This window comes from Heloderma suspectum, chromosome 1 (genome assembly GCF_057233095.1).
Source record: "Heloderma suspectum isolate Gila_16-S chromosome 1, 16-S_ref, whole genome shotgun sequence".
In the NCBI taxonomy this organism is placed as follows: Eukaryota; Metazoa; Chordata; class Lepidosauria; order Squamata; family Helodermatidae; genus Heloderma; species Heloderma suspectum.
Genome location: NC_139458.1, coordinates 115,875,643 through 115,897,679, shown reverse-complemented (window position 1 = coordinate 115,897,679; position 22,037 = coordinate 115,875,643). Strand labels below are relative to the sequence as shown.

General features: G+C 43.7%; 1 protein-coding gene across 20 annotated transcripts in view; it reads right to left on the bottom strand.

The window, feature by feature from the left end:
• The window catches only part of STK33 (serine/threonine kinase 33), a 97,620-nt gene extending 84,996 nt beyond the window's left edge, over positions 1–12,624 (bottom strand). For 9 of the 20 annotated variants that reach the window (XM_084854787.1, XM_084854797.1, XM_084854890.1 and 6 more), the window contains exon 1: positions 11,697–12,012. The gene's annotated coding sequence lies outside the window, so the exon portion shown is untranslated. Of the gene's footprint in view, positions 1–11,696; positions 12,013–12,257; positions 12,456–12,565 lie in introns of those variants that run through there. The other 11 variants (XM_084854847.1, XM_084854844.1, XM_084854935.1 and 8 more) reach the window with 11 other exon arrangements.
• Positions 12,625–22,037: the final 9,413 nt, after the last annotated feature.

Here is a 22,037-nt window from a genome sequence, read left to right as displayed (position 1 = left end):
GTTCAGCATCAGGGTAGACTTCAGGGCCGTGGTGTTATTGTGGTCTATAGGAATTCCATCTCCCTCTGCAGGCTCCCTGTCCATCTGATTACTGGTCTGGAGTGTTTTATTTGTACCTTGTGTTGGGCCAGCAGGACAGATTGGGGATTCTGTTGGTGTAATACCCACCCTGCTGCTCAACAGTCTCCCTACCTGAGCTGACATAGCTGATCTCCGGTGTGCTGCTGAGATCAGGCGTCAGTTCTGTCCCCCATGCTATTTAACATTTACATGAAACCACTGAGTGGGGTCATCAGGAGTTTGGAGTACATTGTCTTCAGTATGCTGATGACACGAAGTTTTATTTCTCCTTTTCATCTTCATCAGGTATGGCTGTGGGTGTGCTAGATCTGTGCCTGGCTGCAACAATGGACTAGATGAGGGCTAATAAACTGATCTAATCCAGACAAGACCAAGATGCTGTTCGTGGGTGGTTCTTCTGCCTAAATGGGGGGTGCTCAATCTGTTCTAGATGGGGCTGCGCTCCCTCTAAAGGAGCAGATTCGTAGCTTAGGGGTTTTCTGCAACCATCTTTGTCACTTGAGGCTCAGGTGGCCTCAGTGGCACAGAGTGCATTCTACAAACTTCAGTTGGTGGCCCAGCCATGCCCCTATCTGGACAGGGATAGCTTGGCTTCACTCATCTATGCTTCTGTAATCTCCAAGTTAGATTACTACAATGTGCTCTACATGTGGCTGACTTTGAACATGGTTCAGACACTGCAGCTTGTGCAAAATGCAGCAGCCAGACTGATAACAGGGACAAGAAGTTTCGAACATATAACACCGATTCTGGCCCACTTGCACTAGCTGCCTGTATGTTTCCGAACCTGATTCTATGTGCTGGGTTTGACCTATAAAGGCTCGGGACTGCAATACCTGATAGAACACCTCTCCTGACTACTATTAACAGCTATATGCTGCCTGCAGGGCCAGAGGCAGCATGCCTCTGAGTACCAGTTGCTAGCAAGCAGCAGAAGGAGAGGACATTTGCCTCCATATTCTGCCTGTTGGCTTCCCAGAGGAATCTGGTTGTCCACTGTGGGAAACAGGAAGCTGGACTAGATGGATCTTCGGACAGATCCAACAGGACTGTTCTTATGGTCTTGTGTTAAGGAACAAGGGTTGCAGCAGTAAATAACTGGAAAAACAAAGTTCCAAGCTAGAAAATGTAATAAAGTTACGCCTGGGTAGAAATGACTTGGTAGCAAGCAGTGTGGTTAGGGGGCTTTTTCCAGTAAAAAGCTCATGTGACTTTGAATTACACATGAAGAGCAGTGTAGCACTCCTGTAAACTTACTGGTTCCACAAGGCAAAGGAGACCAGACCCTTTCCCTTCTTTTCGTTCCTTTTTATTAAAGATTTTATTAATATTTTGAACAGCAAACAATTCATTACATTTATAATAACAATTTTAAAAATGAAATAAAATAGGGAGAATGACGATAGTTTAGCTCATTTGAAAATAACATAGATTCATCATCTATATAATGTTATAAACAAGTTCATCTTGTTTATTTCCATATACAGTACCTTGCATAAGTATTCACACCCTCCCCTTTGACTTTTCCACATTTTGTTGTGTTACAACCTGGAATTAACATGGATTTAATTAGGATTTCTTGTCACTAATCTTCACGAAATGGTCCATAATATCGAGGGGGGGGGCAGATTTACATATTTTACAAAATGATTTACAAATAAAAAACTGAAAAGTCTGAATTGCAAAAGTATTCACCCGCTTTGCTGTGACACCCCTAAATAAGCTCTGGTGCAACCAACTGCCTTCAGAAGTCACATAATTAGTTGAATGGAGTCCACCCTGTGTGCAATTCAACTATCATATGATCTCAGATCAAAAACACCTGTTTCTGGAAGGCCCCAGAGTTTGTTGGAGAGCATATCTAAACAAACTGCATCATGAAAACCAAGGAGCTATCAAAACAAGACTGGGATAAAGTTCTGGGGAAGCACCAATCAGGGTTGGGTTATAAAAAAAAAAAATCCTAAACTATGAGCATCCCCAGAGCACCATTAAATCCGTTATTGCAAAATGGAAAGAATGTGACACAAACGCAGCTCTGCCTAGAGAAAGCCGTCCACCAAAACTCAGTGTCTGGGTAAGGAGGACATTAGTCAGAGAAGCAACCAAGAGGCCAATGGTAACTCTGAAAGAACTGGAGCGATCCACAGCTGCGATGGGAAAAACCATCCATGGGACAACTATCACCCGGATGCTCCACAAAGCTGAGCTTTATGGAAGAGTGGGGAGAAGAAAGCCATTGCTGAAAAAAAATACCGTATCAATCCCATTTGGATTTTGCCAAAAAGCATGCAGGAGACATAGCAAACATGTGGGAAAAGGTTCTCTGGTCTCATGAGACCAAAAGTGAACTTTTGGCCTTACTGCAAAACGCTATGCGTGGTGCAAAGCCACCAGTGCTCCTCACCCTGAGGACTCCATCCCCACGGTGAAGCATGGTGGTGGCAGCATCATGTTGTGGGGATGCTTTTCATCAGCAGGGACTGGCAAACTGGTTCAGGATTGAGGGCAAGATGGATGGAGCCAAATACAGGGCAATTCTAGAGGAAAACCTGTTTCAGTCTGCAACGGACCTGGGACTAGGGCAGAGGTTCACCTTCCAGCAGGACAATGAAGCCAAAGTTACACTGGAGTTGTTTAAAAACAAGAACCTGAATGTCTTAGGCTAGACCTCAATCCAACTGAGAATGTGTGGCAAAACTTGAAAACTGCTGTTCACCAAAAGACCTCATTCAACCTGACAGAGCTTGAGCAATTTCGCCAAGAAGAATGGGCAAAAATGGCAGGATCCAGATGCACAAAGCCAGCAGAGACTTACCCAAAAAGACTCACAGCTTGAATTGCTGCCAGAGGTGCTTCTACCAGGTATAGACTCAGGGGGGTGAATACTTATGCAACCAACAAATGCTGGTTTGTTTTTGTTTTAATTTACTTTTGTGCCACAATAAAAAATATTTTGCACCTTCAAAGTGTTAAGTATGTTGTGTAAATCAAATGGTAAAAATGCCAATTAAATCCATTTTAATTCCAGGTTGTAACACAACAAAACGTGGGAAAGTCAAAGGGGTATGAATACGTCTGGAAGGCACTGTATTAAGACAGTGCCACATTTCCATAAAAGCATCCTTGTTGCTGCTTGTTGATTTTATTCATTTAAGGTGCAGTCCTATGCATTTTTAGACAGATATAAATCCTACAGCTCCCAGCATCCCCCAGCCAGCCATGTTGGACTTATTTCTGTCTAAATATGAATAGGATTGTGCCCTTAGTTAGCTTTTCTGCTAATGGTATGAACAATATGTTATTATGTTCCACTGAAAGTGCATTTGATTTCCATGACTTTACTGTAACTTGTCTGGCTGCCACCATTATCCCTTCATTTGAACCCTTTCTGGGTGAGGTGGAAGGACTCTTCCCCATCCTCTCTTGCAGAAACTATCTATTCCCTCCATCGCTTCCTAAGTTTTAATTCCATGTGTTTTAGCAAATATAGGGTTTATAAATGTCTGATTTAAAACACTTCTATTTAACAATCTGTTATGAACATTCCCAGAGAGACTGAATATGACAATGTATTGAAAATTAGATAACATAATTAATTTGTAGTACAGGAGCAAAGAGAAAATGAGTAATAATCTTAGTGTATTGCCCTTGTGTCTTATGGCACAGTAGCCATAAGATGACTTTTGTTTCAATAACTCAGAAGGGATTTAGGAATTAGAGTTATATAATTTAATACTTTCATAGAATAAGGGTGATCTAATCTAATTTAATAAAGGGGTTGAAAATTCTGCCAGAAATCGTGTAATGTAAGAAACAAGAGACAAACCTATGCCTATAATGGGCAGTAAACTCTGCCAGAGACTGATCACAGTGTGCAGTTTCATAACAAATTATTATTTTTTCAAAAGTGATAGTTTAGTACAACTACAAAAAACTAATACTTACAACCAACACAGATAACTCCTACACTGCAAATTGTTCAATTCCATTAAATTAATAAGAGCTATATCTGACCACAAATATACAATCAAAATTGCACATAAACAACAGTATAAAGCAAATTCTATAAATTTCTAGATGCATGTATATTAAAGACAGCTGTAAATATATTTCAGAATCAATTAAAAACCTAATATTGATGAATTTGTCTTACCCTTGTTTTGGGGATATATTGCCAATTATCTTTTAAAACATTTATATTTAAAAAGCTTCTCTTTGTACGTATTTTTGTACACAACAGTCAGATAAAAATAACTAGATGGTTCCACATAACTATTGAATAGCATGAGTGAGAAAACGAAACCCTAAGAAACACCATATTGTAAAAGAGTTGAGCAGTAATCTCTCAGCAACACTTTAGAAAATTGGCTCTCCTGGTAGGAATAGAATCACTGCAATGGACAGCCTCCAGTCGCCAACCTGGATGGCCTATTCAGCATAGTCAATGGAATCACAGTGATCAGAGCGAGCACACAGGGAGAACAAACAGGAGTTGGCCAGGGGAGTTCAGCAAGGGAGGTCAAGACCCCTAATGTGTTTGAGTTTTTTTTTTCATCTTTGTCATTTCTTTTCATTTCTTTTCATTTTTTCCCTTTTTTCATTTTTTTAAATTTATTTTTCTTGTAACACACACTTCCATACCAGTGGGCTGGTGTTTTTAACCTCCAGTAAGTAGAGGACCAGGCACTGGCTACTCTAGAACAATCAGAAAGCTAGACACAAAAACAGAATAGAGGCTATGGAAGGAAAAGACTCTCCAGTGGTGGTGAGCAGCCACTTTTGTGCCATGTTTGTTTTCTTGCCTGAGAACAACATGACCTACACGTGCAACAAGTGCAAGTTGATCACACTGTTGGAAGAAAAAGTAAGGGGACTAGAGTGGCAAGTGTCGACCCTCCAGGGAATAAGAGAACGCGAAGAGTTCTTGGACAGAACGGTGGAACTGCAGCAGCAAAGTGAAGAACAGAAGCTAGAAGAGCAACAGCAAGCTGAGGCAGAAGAGGAAACTGCTGAGGTGAGGAAAAATGAAGTAGAGGATACTCCTTGGAAAAGGGTGACAGTTAGGAGCAGAAGAACTAGAAGACACTCAGCACCAGTGGAGGCAGTGGAAGTAGGGAACCGTTTCCAGGTACTTGAGGAGGAGACTGGAGGACAGCCTGCAGAGGGAGAATTACAGGGGAACCTGCATGAGAGCAAGCAAGATGCTGAAGGTCAGCCAAGCAGAGGCGATGAAACCAAGGCCTACAGCTACAAAAAGAGAAGAGTAGTAGTAGCGGGAGACTCCTTGCTGCATGGGATAGAAACCCAAGTATGTCGCAAAGACCCGTGGAGTCGCCAGGTATGCTGTCTCCTAGGGGACGGATTACAGACATGAAAGGTTGCCTGCACTCATAAAGCCCACTGACAGGTATCCCTTACTTTTCATCCATGCGGAAGCAAATGATACCGCTAAGCCGAGCTACGAAGAAATCAAGTCAGACTTTGAAGCTTTGGGAAGGCAATTCAAGAACTTTGGGGCCCAGATAGTTTTCTCATCCATCCTTCCAGTAGTCAGAAGAGGGATAGAAAGGGAAAGAAAAATACTCCGGATGAATGACTGGCTATGAAGGCAGTGCCGACATGAGAGATTTGGATTCTGGGACCATGGGCTATACTTCCTGGAAGATGGACTGTTGGCAAGGGATAGGTTGCACCTCACAAAGACTGGGAAGAATGTGTTTGGCCACAGTATGAAGAACTTCATGAGGAGGGCTTTAAACTGTATCCTACAGGGGAGGGAGACGTAAAGTTGGGGGTAACAATGGATGAAGACTCATGCACAGCAACAGAGGGAACAGCTCTAATAGCGCCCAATAGTAGTCTTCACAAACACGTAGGAAGAAAGCCAGACCATGAAGCACATGGTCTTCGATGTCTATACACTAATGCCCAGAGTATGGGAAACAAACAGAACGAACTTGAACTCTTAATACAGGAGGGAAATTATGACTTGATAGGTGTAACTGAGACTTGGTAGGATGACTCCCATGACTGGATTACAGCAATTGAGGGATATAACTTGTTCAAAAAGAACAGGAGGAACAGAAAGGGAGGTGGGGTTGCACTATAGGTTAAAAATACTTACCTCTGCACAGAAATACAGGAGGATGAGCTTGGTAGCCCCATCGAGAGCATCTGGGTTAAAATAAATGGAGCAAAGAATAAAAGCAACATGGTGGTCGGAGTCTACTACCTGCCACCCAATCAAGGAGAAGATGAGGATGAAACTTTTGAAAAGCAAATAGCCAATGTTTCAAGGAAGCATGATGTACTAGTAATGGGGGACTTCAATTTCCCTAATTTGTTGGGAGACAAATTCTGCAAAACATGGCCCCTCCAAGAAATTCCTGACTTGTGTTGCTGATAATTTCCTCGTACAGAAAGTAGAGGAAAGAACTAGAGGATCAGCTATCCTTGACTTCATCCTAACCAACAGAGATGACTTAATGGATAAAGTAGCAGTTACGGGAACTCTGGGGGAAAGTGACCATGTTATACTTGAGTTCTTGATTCTAAAGGAAGCAAAAGCCGAGTGTAGCCAAACGCATACCCTGGATTTTAGGAAAGCCAATTTTAATAAACTCAGAACAATGATCAGTAAGGTCCCATGGCAAGCGACTCTAACGAGAAAAGGAGTCCAAGATGGGTGGGAGCTTTTAAAAAAGGAAATTTTAAAGGCACAATTACAAACAATTCCAACATGAAAAAAAGGCAGAAGACAACAGAAGAAGCCAATGTAGTTTCACAAAAAGCTTAGAGATGACCTGAAAACAAAAAAGGACACATACAGGAAGTGGAAGGAAGAACAAGCTACAAGGGAAGAGTACAGGCAGGTAGCACAGAATTGCAAGGATGGCATCAGGAAGGCTAAAGCTGAGAACGAGCTGAGGTTAGCAAGGGATGCCAAAAGCAACAAAAAGGCTTTCTTCAGATACATGCACAGTAAAAGACAGAGGAAATAAATGGTGGTTCAACTATTAAATAAGGATGGCAAAATGATAACAGATGACAAGGAAAAGGCAGAAGTGCTCAATTCCTACTTTGGCTCAGTCTTCTCCCAAAAGAGGGTCTATGACCCCCCTGGCAAAGGCAAAGTACAGGCTGAAGGGGCAGGATTGCAGCTTGAGATTGATAGGCATATGGTCAAGGAACACCTAATTACTTTGAATGAGTTCCAATCTCCAGGGCCAAATGAACTGCATCCTAGAGTAATAAAGGAACTGACAGAAGAACTCTCAGAACCACTATTATCTTTGAGCAATCATGGAGGACGGGTGAAGTGCCAGATGACTGGAGGAGGGCTAATGTTGTCGCTATCTTCAAAAAGGGCAAAAAGGAGAAACCTGGGAACTACAGAGCAGTCAGTCTGACATCAATCCCTGGGAAAATTCTGGAGCAGATGATAAAGCAATCCATCTGTAAGCACCTTGAAAACAATGCAGTGATTACTCGAAACCAACATGGATTTGTCAAGAACAAATCCTGCCAGATGAATCTGATCTCATTTTTTTAATCAGGTCACCTCCCTTGTGGACTGTGGGGTGCTGCTGACATAATATACCTCGACTTCAGAAAAGTTTTCGACAAAGTGCCCCATGATATCCTGATGAGCAAACTAGCTCCAAGTGGGCTAGATGAAACAACGATCCGGTGGATCCACAGTTGGCTATAGGATCAGACTCCAAGAGTACTTATCAATGGGATCTTCTCAAACTGGGGAGCGGTAACAAGTGGGGTACCACAGGGCTCAATCCTGAGCCCAGTGCTCTTCCACATTTTTATTAATGACTTGGAGGAGGAGGTGCAGGGAATGAGGATCAAATTTGCAGATGACACAAAATTGGGTGGGATAGCTATTACCTTGGAAGACAGAAACAAAGTTCAAAGTGATCTTGATAGGCTGGAGCGCTGGGAAGAAAACAACAGAATGAACTTTAATATGGATAAATGCACCTAGGAAAAAGAAACCAAATGCACAGTTACAAGATGGGGAATACTTGGCTCAAAAATACTACAAGCGAGAAGGATGTTGGAATTGTTGTCGATCACAAGCTGAGTATAAGCCAACAATGGGATGTGGCTGCAAAAAAGGCAAATGCTATTTGGGGCTGCATTAATAGAAGCATAGCTTCCAAATCACATGAAGTACTAGTTCTCCTCTACTCAGCACTAGTTAGGCCTCATCTTGAGTACTGTGTCCAGTTCTGGGCACCACACTTTAAGAAGGATGCAGACAAGCTGGAGAGGGTTCAGAGGAGGGCAACAAAGATGATCAGGGGACTGGAAACAAAGCCCTTTGAGGAGAGACTGAAAGAACTGGGCATGTTTAGCCTTGAGAAGAGAAGACTGAGGGGAGATATGATAGTGCTCTTCAAGTACTTGAAAGGCTGTCACAGAGAGGAAGGCCAGGATCTCTTCTCGATCATCCCAGAGTGCAGGACACGGAATAATGCGCTCAAGTTACAGGAAGCCAGATTCTGGCTGAACATCAGGAAAAATTTCCTGACTGTTAGAGCAATACGACAGTGGAACCAATTACCTACGGAGGTAGTGGACTCTCCCACACTGGAGGCATTCAAGATGAAGCTCGACAGCCATCTGTCAGGGATGCTTTGACTTAGATTCCTGCATTGAGCAGGGGATTGGACTCGACGGTCTAATAGGCCCCTTCCAACCCTACTATTCTATGATGCTATGAATCACAGAGGTCCAGGAAGAACTAGCAGGGACACATTCGCCCCTGTCCTTCTCCCTGCATCGATCACTCATCAGGGTAACCAAGGTTGTTTCAGAGCCGAAACTGGGCCTAAAGCCAGACTGTATCTAGATAAGCAGTCTCATCCAAGAGTGCCTGGAATTCTATAGCACCTTGCCTCAGAAAGGGATATTTATGACTGACTAATTGTTGTTGCAATCCTTAGGGTCCAAAGAGGGCTTCTTCAGGAGAAATCTGACAACTGCTTCCTTCAAGGCTGCTAGGAACCTTATTATAAGGAGCCATTAATATCTATTGGACCCAGTCAGCTTTTACTAGATGTTATAAGCCAAGAGCAAGAGTCAAAGAAACAGATGGCAATTAATTCATTAACTGAACTACAAAACTAGTGCATTCATACTGAGGGAGATGCAAGCAACACGGGAATAATTCCCACCAAATAAACATGCTTAGGACTGGTCTGTATGTTAATTAATTTATTATTAGATTTATATCCTGCTCTTTCTACCAAAAATGGCACTCAAGGTAGCTAACAACCATATAATACAGATCAAAATAAATTCATGGCTAAAACAGAACATTAAAACAAATCAATTAAAAACATAACAATAGAAGACATAGGCAGCACCCAAACAGTTAAACCAACCACAGGACAATTTTGCTGGATCCAACCTATAGTCAGTTCTATAAGTGAACTGAAAACAGCCAAATTCAACATTACATGAGCAGACTTCCGCTCATAGAGTAGGAGTTTCCCTTCCCCTGCTCTCCCCTGCAGCCCCCCCATGCCTTCCAAATCTGCTCTGGAGGGGGTGCGGGAGGCACTGGGGGAGAAGGAATTCAAGCTATCAATGGTGTGCATTCTGCTGGCACTGCTGGATACAACCCTGTTATTTCAACAAGAGTGTGTTTAGTATTCCAGCTCCTTTAACATAATGTAGTAATTGCTGCCATTCCAAGCAGACTCCAAAAGTTCCAGTGAATGGAGACCCCAAACCTGGCTTACATAAATAATAAAACATGCTTATTTTCATAAGCCAAATCTTTCCTTGGCCTTGGGTCTGAAGGGTGCATATACACATGCAGCCCACCAGAGGGAGTATGCACATAAGAATGAAAACATAATTGCCAAAGAATATATGGGAATCTCACGATAACTAAAGAGATTTAGGCTGGACATTAGGAAGAAAACTTTTTTAAATCTAAAGGCGTATCTACATGCATGAGACTTAAAGCAGCATGTTTCATCTGGGTTTGTCATGCAAGTGTAAAACCTACATTGCATTCCAAATGTTTATTCTGTGCTTTCTCTTCAACATGAACAACAATCATAAACGGCACACAGAAAGCTCTCAGTCAATTTCTCACCTATGAAAATACTCTAAGGAAGAGCACAGTTACATGCTGAACTGAACTCTGTGGAACTGCACTGCACAAGTGGTGGAATACTTTCCTGATTCAGACAATTTTGTTACAGCTACAGAGACCTTCTTGTAGCTTGAATTGTATGGCAGTAAAAATAAAAGGAAGACAAGGTACAAAAGTGAAGCGATACTTTATAGAGAACTGTGAGTGTGTGATAGAGAGTTTTCTTGTGGCCTTATGACATCATGAATGTTTAATGTAGGAAACCAGACGGATCTGAAAAGAGAGCTTTCCTAACAATTATGTATTCAGCAGAGAGAATAAGAGGACCGGAAAAATCCCAGACTACTGGCAGTCTGAAAGGTTCATTTGATGCTCCTACCCAGGCATCTGATTTTTTTTTCCTCCAAGCTTGGAAGGACAAGATAACCAAGTCTTTATTCATTTGGCAGGCACCATAGTGGACTCTGGCAGGACCACACAGGAAGAAAATCAGGAAACTGAGATACCACTTACAACTCTATTTTTAAGTCAGGGACTATAGAGAGTTATGGAGCTGGCTGATCATTCTAGTGATTTTGGTGAAATCTGACAGGTATCATGAAAACAAAATCCGGGAAATATTGCAACATGCCTCAATGAAGAAAAAAGGCAGAGGTAAATCTGAGACAGGACTAAGCCCCAAAACCTGTTTTCTTTGTCAGAGGAATCTGAGAAGAACAACAGAAGAGAGAGAACACTTCTGGGCATGTGGCAGTGTGCTTTTGACAGAGGCAACAACACCCTGCAATATTTTTCTGACAGGACTCTTCTCTTGTGTCTATGTGGCAGATGGAAATCTAAAGCTGAAACTCTTCTTGTCACTGCAACTCCTTCACTAGCTGAATTTCTGCCTGTTACATATGGCGAAGCTAAAATTAACAGACACAAATCTGACATCAGAAATAGCAACAATCAGAAACCAGTCGGAAAACATTCTATCCTCTCATGCCACTTTGCTACTGATCTTAAAGTGGCCATTCTTGAACAAGGGAACTTCAACCAAAGACTCCAGAACTGCTAAATTACAACTTATTAAGAAGTTCGATTCTATCACTGCGGCATGAGTCATGATAACAGGTTTTATCCCACCATATATGTTAGCTTACTAATACCAGGATGTTTGTGTTATCATCACTGCTTTGTGAATGCTCACTGTAAATATTTTACATACGTTTACAGTGCAATTCTATACATGTCTACTCAGAACTAGCCCTCGCCGAGTTGAGTGGGACTTACTGCCAGGTAAGTGTGTACAGGATTGCAATCTTAGGCTGCAACCCTATACCCGTTTACCTCGGAGCAAGTGTCATTGAACCCAACGGGGTATACTTCTGAGTAGCCCTGTACAGGATTGCACCATTACGCTTTGACAGAATTGTTACAGTCTGTACTTTTTGTATTCCATTCCTCTCCGGCCTCATTGCTCACGAATGCCTTTTATTTCTCTTACCACCGCGTGTATAATATCTTTGCCAGCTTAGGATAACTCTTCCTGCGTCTGATGAAGCGGGCTCCACTCCACCAAGGCCTACGCCGCCATGAATCTGTTAGTCTGTAAGGCGCCACGAGGGTCTTTGTTGTTTTTGCTGCAACAGCCTAGAACGGCCGCCCCTCAGGACACCGCTAAAATTAACAGAATACCCGAACAAGTGAGCTGGGTCACACATATGAGGACGGCACAGACCCAGATGGAAGCTGACTTGTGAGCGCGCGCGCGCACGGGCCCGGTCCTCCACACAGCGCTGAGCAGCGCCCCGCATGCGCTCAGGGCAAAAGCTCCAGCCAGCGAGGGAGACGCTGCGCTCCCCTCCCTCTCCGGAACCGGCTGCTCGGGGCGCCCCGCGGGAGCCGGCATCCGGCTCGCCGTCGTCATGGCAACCCGACAACTTGCCGCCCGCCTCTCTTGCCCGAGCGGCAGCGACTCGCTAGCAGTACAGCGCTGGAGAGTCCGCCCGCTCTCGCCGCCTCGCCTCGCCTCGCCTCGCCTCCCCCCGTCACACTCGCGGCTCACCCCCGATGCCTTCCCGCGGCGGCGGCGGCGGCGGCTCCCTCCCGCGCTCTGCGGCGCCTTCGCACTTGCAGAAACTTTTCGCCGCGGTCAGGCAGCCTGGGCACCACGGGCGGTACAGGGGCCGCGCGGGGACAAAGTGACTCGGAGCGCGGAGACGTTCCTCGCGGCCGTTCTCATACCCCCCCCCCGTCCTCCTCCCCCGGGGTGGGGCTGGTCAGCGCCTGAGCAGGAGCAACTGTCCCCGCAACCCGCCCCCCCCCCGAACACGTTCGTCTTGAGCCTCGCAATAATGACAGCGTTAGAGTTACCTCAGCTGACCGGCTTTCCTAACCCCAGCCTGTCCCTCGGAGCGGCCGCCCACTATTCTGGAAGGCAGGACGCTGCTCTAGGCCCAGCCCATTCCAAAGCAACCTGAGTTCCACCAATGCAACCTGAGTTCCCTCCAAGACTTGTCAGTGTGCTGTCGCCCTTCAGAACTCATTGCCTGGAACTAAGACCCCTTGATTTCTCTGACACGTACATGGAACCTATGCGCAGTGCGCTGCGGAGGCTAAAGAACCAGGGGTTCCGTAGCGGGCTGGCTCGACTCGCACAGAATTCCCACAAAGGCACCTGTAGGTTTCCCCGCAGCATGTGCAATTCTGGCATTTTCTGCTTCCGATAAGTGTCAAGGGCCCAGCAAGCATGCAAAGTCTTGGGCTGCAACCCTGTGCACAATTAGGTGTCGAAGTCAGCGGGACGTCAGCAGGACTACTGTGTCAGTTTGTCTTTTGTAAGCCAGCCCAAGCCATTGTGGTGGCTATTGCAGAAAATCCAGATGGCACCCCCAGCAGCATTTTGTTGCATAGCTCTCACGCATCTCACACGTTGTGCTTGTACGGGAGAATGTCAGATCTATCTCCCAGCCTGACAACTCAAGTGCATTTAAATGCCTGCTTATAGCTCACTACCTTGTTCTGGCCTTGAAGAACTGGTCTCCCTCCTCTTCCTTTTCTCTCCACTCTCCTTCTCTTCTGTATTTTGCCTTCTTAATTTGTAAGCCTGATGGTAGAGTCTGTCTCTTATTTTTTATTGATGGGAACCGCTTTGGGAGACAATAATTGACTGAAAGGCAAGCTAAAATTTAACAACAACAACAACACTTTAATAGCAGCCCCCCAAATCTGCCTGAGGCAGCTCCTCATAGTATGGCAGCTTCTGGCCTTTTTAATAACTTGTTTCTAAAAGTGCAGCCTGGCCGTATTTTAACGTTAGCAAAATACTCGTGCAAGGAAACCTTAATCCAGCACCAATCGTGCAATATCCCATTTAGATAATGTGGGGAAGGATAGCCTCACTATAGGAAAACAGCTATGGCTGCTCTTTGCAACGTTTTAAATAAGCTTGGATGATGTGCACGTGCATGCATATCTTGTCATGTTTTTGTGTAGTCCTTGTGTCTAAAAGAAGTGTACTGCCACTGAAGACTGAGGGCTAAATTGAGAGGTGCAAAAACAGCAAGATACCGTCCTTTCAGTCTGTACCAGGTAAGAGTGCAAGTAAGGGATCACATTTTGAATGCTCTCCCACCTAAAGAATCACACAACCTTTCCGGCATAATTGGAATGTGTGTACATCATGGGGCTGGCTTAAATTCTTGATGTGCTAGCTTGTCATGTACATGAAGAGAAGCATTCAAATACAAAATTTAAAGTCAATTCCTAGGTGCAAGTTGTCCCAGGAAAGTGGTAACTAGCATAGGAGCATGTGTGTGTGTGTGAGACACGCACACATCATTCAGTCTGTCTGTGCCACCAGTAGAGGCTGGTGGCTCTGGTGTCGGTGGGGCAGTAAATCTCTGGGTTTCAGTCAGAACCAGTCAGGACTATAAAGGAGCTATCCAAAGTGCTGAACCCTATCCCCAAAATGGGTTCAGCACCTTGGATAGCTCCTTTAGAGCTCTGACTGTTTCGGACCGAAACCCAGAGCAGATTTACCGCTCCACTGACATTGGAGCCACCAGCCTCCACTGTGCACCACTTGTACCGATTCTGCTCATTCTGGTCTGCCGTACAAAGTAGCAGAGATTACCAAAGTCTTTGTGTGGCTGCTAATGTCAGGAATGGTGAATCATTATGCCTGGCAGTGAAAAACCATCCATCTGCCCAGGAGCAGCCAAGAACGTATCTATGCTTGCAGAATGCAAACTGTATTTATTTACTAACATGGAATAGCATTACTATAAGCAATGAACAATGGGTTGGGGTGCGGTGACCTTTTCCAACGTCCACACTATTGTGAGCCGCTTTTGCAAGTTAAATAATCTATATTTACCTTAGATTGATGAAATGTTCAAGATAATTATAAGAGGAATTTAACTATAATTTTTTTAAAATCTCATGTTTACTAGTGCTAGCTATAGTAACAGTGGTGATTATGTAGTAATCTTTAATTATTTAGGGTACAATCTTGTACACACCAACTGAGAGTAAGTCTGTCAAACTCAGTGAAACTTCTGAGTAGACATGTATAGGATTGCACTGTTAGCTGTTAAGATAAATGAAAACACCCAAGTTCCTTCTCAATACAGCACTATCAACTATAGTTAAATTAGGCATTCTTTCCTGTTCATGTTCTTCTACTTAAATCATTAATCGTCCTGTTTACAATATGTTATTTTAAGGAGCTTTAGCTGTTTTTGTCCAAAATTCTAATACTGAAACAACTTTCTGTATTTCTATATAGTCACTTCAAGTATTAAAATATGTGAAAGGTCTCCCTTGAAATACTAATGTATGTAAGGCTGTAATGTAAGAATCAGTTGGTGGCATTTGCTAATGAATCATATACATTGTTAGGCATGTTTTGTCTGTCACTCAGTAGCATGTGTTAAAGCAAGGGACTGGGATGGGTTTGCCCTCCCCATAAGTGACACTATGTATAACCATTGCAGTACATAGGCCTACAGCAGCCTTCCCCAACTTGGTACTCTCCAAATGTTTGGGATGTCTACTCCCATCAGTGCTAGATAACATGGCCAATGGTCAGGAATGCTAGGTGTTGAAATCCAAAGCATCTGGAGGGTTGGGGAAGGCTGGTCTACCTACAGATTTTTGGACTATGTAAGCTGAAAGATACATTGCAGAGTGCTATTGCATGGAAGGACTCAGTTATGACAACTTGGTCCTCCACAAACCCTCATAGGATTGGTTGTACTACTATGAAAATATGCCAGCCAAGGTATCTAGATTTCCTAGCTCATCTGCAGTAAGGTGCAGATCAGCTGCAACAGTTGACCACTGTTGAGTAGTGAAAGTGAGTACCCCACATCAAACTCTAAACCATGCCCACTTTTCAAAAGTGACAGGTGCCCCGCCCCCTTTGGGAGCCCAGATGTCCCGCCCTAGCCAGAAGTCCCACCTTCGGAAGTTCTGCCGGTCATATGACCATCAGGGTCACCTGACGAGGGTCATGTGACCCCTCTACAAACTCGTCATGCCACTGTGGACCAATGGGATGAGGTTTTAGAGCCCTAACAGGTACAAGTGTGGAAATGGCCCTTTGGGCCATTTCCAAACCCTGCCCAGATTGGCTCAGGAGGGTCATATGACCCCACTAAGAACTCGCCCCATCACAACAAACCAATAGGAAGAGGCTTTAGCCCCCTTACATGTGCAGGGGCCCTGGAACCATATACAGTCACATCCCCACCCCGCAACAGGCAAATAGGAACAATTTTAGGCCTAGAAACATCCTACCCCATCAGCCAGTCAGAAGAGGTGCTGCCAGATTCAATCAATGTAGGCATTTAGCTTGTCCAGACATGTTTCCTGCATAGAGAACATGGAGACGCCAAGCACCCTTGAATATTGAACCCCAGAAAGGCTGTAAGCTGAGTAATGCCTTGTTGTTGTTCAGTCGTTAAGTCGTGTCCGACTCTTCATGACCCCATGGACCATAGCACACCAGGCCTTCCTGTGCTCTACATACTTTTTAAAAGAATTAGAAAAGGGGAGCCTGCTATAGCTCTTGTGAATGTAAGAAAAGATGCAGCTGTGGCAGAGAACATACCTGTAGACATTTTTACAGAATTCCTGGAAAATTTGAGGAGGCTGTAAGCAGCCTGTTAAAACAATGTAGACCATCCGCAATAAGCAGTTCAATAAAACTTTAAGAAAGAAAAGGAACTTTACATCTATATAGATGTACTTACTGCCACAAAAGTTATAATTGCAGTTTTCACAGAGCTACTAGGGGGCAAGCCTTATGGAGACAAAAAAAGAGGTTTCCCAGTCAAAAAAAGCATTTATATTAAGCTGTTTAGCAGCACCCCTTCCTTCCTTCCTTCCTTCCTTTCTTTCTTTCTTTATTTCTGCAGAACACTTGTTTTTATGTTTAAAACTTACTACAAGCTTACCTGCAATCTGCCCCATCACCCTGGGCATATTTAGAAAGCTGTTAAGGTTTCCCCCCAAAACTATGTTCACCTGGAAGCCCGTATAGAGATAACTGAGCCTGCCAAAGTTCAGACAGTTAGGTCTAATGGCTTTTGTGTTAGCCACAAGTAAAATTTGCTTTTTCCAAGAAAATTTGTCAAAGTAAAGAGATTTAATTTTTTTGTGCTTCCACATAAATTCAAGGAATTTGGGACCTAGCAGGCCCTATGGAGCTGACTGAACCTGCCAAATTTCAGACAGTTAGGTCCAGTGACTTTTGCGCTAGCCATGCGTAAAGTTTCCTTTTCTCAAAGTCTAAAACAAAAGGTAAAAACTGTCAAGTCACCCAGGGGATTAGAGATCCTAATCAGAAGGCGTTTAAGGTGACCATTAGGAGGTCACTATCCCTAATCTCTGGTGTAGGGGGGTTTTTTTAGGTGCAAAAAGCTTCTCTCCCCCTACTGTTCTTTTCTGCTCTTACATGCCCACTGTTGTGAGCTTGCCTGCAATGAAATTTTGAAGAGGGAGAAGGAAGGGAAGAAAGAGCTCCACGTGAAATACTGGTGTTTCACACAGCATCAGATTTTACTGCCCTGAACTGGAACCTCTGGATTCTGCAGAAGTTTAGTAGCTTCAGTACAGCAAAGGTTCCAATCAGCCTCCACAAACTTCTTTCTCCCCCTCCACTTTAATTTCTCCTAAATAGCTGCAGGACTCAAATAATCCCAAAGGGAGGGTTAGGACCATATCGTGTCATGATCGAGAAACTGCTGGGGCTTTTAAATAGGTTCTACAGTTTTAAAAAAAGCTAGAAAAAGCCCTCAGCCACCTCACCTCATAAAGTTCATTTAAGTACGCGCAATCCTTGCAAACCCTCTGCAGCCTCCTAAATTCCTCTGAAGTACTACCTCTCTGAAAGGAGCCACTTGGCTTAGGGAATTCTCTGTAACCCCCACCCCCACACACTTTCCAATCACCATTCTTCTTTTCTTCTTCTCTCCCCTATCCTGTTCTTTCTTTCTCTTCTTTATTCCACCCAGAGCATATCTTGGGGAATTCTTAAAGAGAATTCTCTTCAGTGGGCAAGAGACATTCTGAACTGTATTTGACTTTATACAAACAGACAAGAGGTTTGGGTTTTCTCCTTCTCACTCAAGACTTTGAGAAAAGTGGGTTCACATGGTTGCAGAGAAACAAATCTGGGGCTGTTCTGTTTGTCAGTTGCCCTTATCCAGCAATAGGAAGGGCTGTAGCTCAGTGGCGGAGCACATGCTTGGCATGCAGAAGGTCCCAGGTTCAATCCCCAGCATCTCCAGGTAGGGCTAGGAAACAATCCTGTCTGAAACCCTGGAGAGCTGCTGCTGCCAGTCAGTGTCAACAGTACTGGGCTAGATGGACCCTGGGTCTGACTCAGTGCAAGGCAGCTTCCTGTGTTCTTCTGAACAGAAAGCTTTAATAAAAATAGGAGTTTTGGGTTTGTTTTTTAAGTGGAGGGGAGATAAATATTGGAAATTTATGCAATCCTATGTATGCCTACTGAGGAGTCCCATTATGTTTAATGAGGCTTACCCTCAGGGAAGTGTGCATAGGATTCCAGCACAAGTTACTTTTGCAGGGAGGTTTGCACCTTGATGTTCTGCATGTTTACTCAGAAATAAGTCCTGAGTTGTGACCATGGTACTACAGGCTTAATACTGTGCCTACCCAATTCTGTCTAATGAATTGACTACCCTTTCAGGTCAGTCCTATGCATGTTTTGTCATTTGTGGGGTTGGGGGGGGGGTTGCATGAACTCTAGCTTCAGTGGTGAGGGAAAGACACTTAGTGCATGCTCAGAGTTTCTCCATAACCAAGCCCTAGTTTTGAAAACGGACCAATTGGCTGAATCCTGGTGAAGTCTTGGCACAAATTACACTATGGGGAGGAAGATACAATGAGAGCTTGTGCACAAAGAGGAGTTGCACAAAACAAGACATCTGTTTTTATGAAAAGTTGCTGGAGGATGGTAGGATGAGAAGGGATGGTTGCATGGAGTGGAATAGAATTGGTAGGGAGAGAATGCAAGTGCTCAGTGGTGAAAGAAGAACATTCTGCACATGCTCAGAGGCACTCTCTATTTAAGAACATAAGAAGAGCCGTGCTGCATCAGACCAAGCTCCATCTAGTCCAGCATTCTGTTCACACAGTGGCCAACCAGATGCCCATTGGAAACCCACAAGCAGGACATGAGTGCAATAGCACCTTCCCACCCATGTTCCCCTGCTGCTAACATTGGTGAAATGTAAATAAATTCTAGTAATTCTAAATTAGAATGCATGCATATCCTTTAGAAACTTTGCAGGTTTCTTGCCTGGCGGACACCTCTAATGCCCTGTGCATTTTCATACAAATTTACCCCAAAAACTATTGGGGAAGGGGTGAATGGAAGGGAAAGCAAATCACTCCCTTCCCCAAACTAGAGAACTCCCCTTCCACATGAACTGCTGCAGCTATCCTTCTGAAACTTTGCTAGTTTCTTACTTAGGGACAACTGTAGGCTGTCTATAACTTTCAGAACAATGGTCCACAAGGAACACAGGGAGATAAGTATGTCCTCTTTTGGAGACCTCAAAATGTCAAGGCCACCCTTACACAAAAATCCTTGTGGCTATCATTCTGAAATTTGGCAGACATGATCTCCTCTGATGGGGCAATGAATCCTGAAATTTTTATCCAATTCTTCCAGGGAATTAAAACATTATTGGCAGTTCCCTTTAAAAGAAAATCAAAATATAAACCCTGCACCTATTTTTCTGACATTGGGCAGGTGTAATCCCCATCTAGGGGGCTACTATGCCTGAAATTATCCAGTTCTGACCAAGAGAAAAAAGTTAGGTTTTTTTTTTTTCCTAATTTCCCATGGTAGTCAACAGGAAGCATAAAGACTCATTTTTCTAAACCTTTACTCAGGTTTGGTGCTGAGCTGAAGTGGTTCGACTACAAATTGGCCCAAGCAGAAGTGGGATGTTTTCCAAAATGCTGAATCGGGGTCTGAGTTGAAGTGGGGTGGGGGGGTCAGTGCACACTTCTTATGTAGGTATCTATGTATGTAATCTATACACACACGCAAGCACACTGCCTGCATGCACGCACCACACACTCACACACACACATATATATTAGATGTGCGCTTAGACGTGTGTGTGTGTGTGTGTGTATATATATTTATATATGCAAGTTTGTGTTATGGGCCTGTGCCCCGGATATTTTAAGACACTAGCAACGCCCCTGCCCACAGATAATTGGCTCTGTGTTAAAGCTTAAAGGTTTCACAGCATCTTTGTAAAAAGAAAAGTTAGATTCCTCTCTCAGTCATGGGGTCAAAAGTAAAAAAATACATTCGAAAAAAAATTGTAAGACCGAAAGCATTTAGATGCTAACGTCTTAGCCACAAGCCTGTACAAAGACTTAAAAGCCTCATTTCCAGAGAATGATTACAAATCATACCTTTTAAAACAGAACCCTGTGGAAGTACGTATGCCTGGCCAAAAGGGCCTATGCCGTTTTACACTGCAAGGCTGGTGCTGAATTGATGGAGAAGCTCTATACAGTCAGTAAAAACAAGACCTGGAGCTGACTGTGGCTCAGATCATGAGCTTCTTATCGCAAAATTTTGGCTTAAATTGAAGAACATAGGGAAAACCACTAAACCATTCAGGTATGACCTCAATCATATCCCTGATGAATATACAGTGGAGGTGAGGAATAGATTTCAGGGATTAGACCTGATAGACAGAGTGCCTGAGGAACTATGGACGGAGGTCCGTAACATTGTTCAGGAGGCAGCAACTCAATCCATCCCAAAGAAAAAGAAATGCAAGAAAGCAAAGTGGCTGTCTGAGGAGGTTTTACAAGTAGCTGAGGAAAGAAGGGAAGCGAAAAGCAAGGGAGAAAGGGGAAGATATATCCAACTGAATGCAGAGTTCCAGAGAATAGCAAGGAGAGGCAAGAAGGCCTTCTTAAATGAACAGTGCAAAGAAATCGAGGAAAACAACAGAATGGGAAAGACTAGAGATCTCTTCAAGAAAATTGGAGATCTCAAGGGAACGTTTTGTGCAAAGACGGGCATGATAAAGGACAAAGAAGGCAGGGACCTAACAGAAGCAGATGAGATTAAGAAGAGGTGGAAAGAATACACAGAAGAACTCTACAGGAAAGATCTGAATGTCCCTGATAGCCATGATAGTGCGGTCACTGAACTTGAGCTGGACATCCTAGAGAGTGAAGTCAAGTGGGCCTTAAGAAGCATTACTAACAACAAAGCTAGCGGAGATGACAGTCTTCCAGCTGAGCTATTTAAGATCCTAAAAGATGATGCTGTTAAAGTGCTGCACTCAATATGCCAACAAATTTGGAACACTCAACAGTGGCTGCAAGACTGGAAAAGGTCAGTTTACATTCCAATTCCAAAGAAGGGCAACGCCAAAGAGTGTTCAAACTACCGCACAATTGCGCTCATTTCACATGCCAGCAAGGTTATGCTCAAAATTCTACAAGCTAGGCTTCAGCAGTGTGCAAACCGAGAACTACCAGAAGTACAAGCTGGGTTTCGAAGAGGCAGAGGAACTAGAGATCAAATCGCCAACTTTCGCTGGATCATGGAGAAAACAAGAGAATTCCAGAAAAACGTCTATTTCTGCAACATTGACTACGCTAAAGCCTTTGATTGTGTGGATCACAACAAACTGTGGCAAATTCTTAAAGTGATGGGAGTACCAGGCCACCTTACCTGTCTCCTGAGAAACCTGTATGAGGGTCAAGAAGCAACAGTCAGAACCAGACATGGAACAACCGATTGGTTCAAAATTGGGAAAGGAGTACGACAAGGCTGCATATTGTCACCCTGCTTATTTAACTTATATACAGAGTACATCATGAGAAACGCTGGGTTGGATGAATCACAGGTCGGAATTAAGATTGCTGGGAGAATTATCAACAACCTCCGATATGCAGACGATACCACCCTAATGGCAGAAAGCGAAGAGGATCTAAAGAGCCTCTTGTTGAGGGTGAAAGTGGAGAGTGCAAAAGCTGGTTTGATTGGAGGTTGAATCAAAGCAAAACAAACTTAACAAAGCTTCTACAAATACTTAGGTTTCTACAAAGGCCCAACCACCACCACCTTCCTCAAATCCTCCAGTTAAAAACCCTTAAAACTAAGAATTTCTCTCACACTTCCAGCAAAATACAAAATCTCCTCAAAAGAGAAAAAAGCTACTTGCCTTCTAGCAGAATTGCAAGAATGTCAGGAACACATTTTGGGTGAAACATTTCTGTGGAAAAACGGAACAGCTTACTCAAAAAAAATGTACTAGAGGTTTGAAAC